The sequence below is a fragment of the Lycium ferocissimum genome, chromosome 7 (genome assembly GCF_029784015.1).
Source record: "Lycium ferocissimum isolate CSIRO_LF1 chromosome 7, AGI_CSIRO_Lferr_CH_V1, whole genome shotgun sequence".
Classification (NCBI taxonomy): Eukaryota; Viridiplantae; Streptophyta; class Magnoliopsida; order Solanales; family Solanaceae; genus Lycium; species Lycium ferocissimum.
In genome coordinates this window covers 19,954,157-19,954,836 of record NC_081348.1, presented here as the reverse complement: position 1 = coordinate 19,954,836, position 680 = coordinate 19,954,157, and positions in this window count along the sequence as shown.

Genomic DNA, 680 nt, shown 5'->3' with positions numbered 1-680 from the left:
ACGGAATCGCATTGGGACGATTAAACTCGGTCGTCACGAAGCTAGATAGTCAAACCAACGATAATAAAAACCAGTACGTGGATCTCACCATCAATAACAAGCCTACTTGTGCACTAATAGACACTGGGGCGACTCATAATTTTGTGACCGAGGCCGCAGCGAAGAGACTAGAGTTGAAGCTCGCTCCAATTAACGCCCTCGTCAAGACCGTGAATGCTAAGCCAGAAAATGCTCGTGGTGTAGCTAATGGCGTTAGTGTCAAATTGGGCGATTGGAGAGGTACGACAAATTTTACCGCCACTATTATGGATATCTTTGACATTGTTCTGAGGTAAGAGTTCTTTAGACATTGCTACGTGATGATTGATCCCTGTTGACACCCGATTTTGTCCCACCTTTCCTCCAAAATACCCATTTTACGCTTCTAATATTTTGGCAATTTTAAAACAAAATTATTTATATTTTTACTATAATTATTAGCTTTTATTAATACCGGCATTTCATTATCCTGCCATCCTCTTTTACTACTGTTACTATTATTATTATTATTATTATTATTATTATTATTATTATTATTATTATTTTGTTATTATTATTTACTACCAGTATTATTATTATTCACATTTTTTATCATTCAGCACTTTTGCCTTTTATGCACACGCACGAATTATCTTCGCATA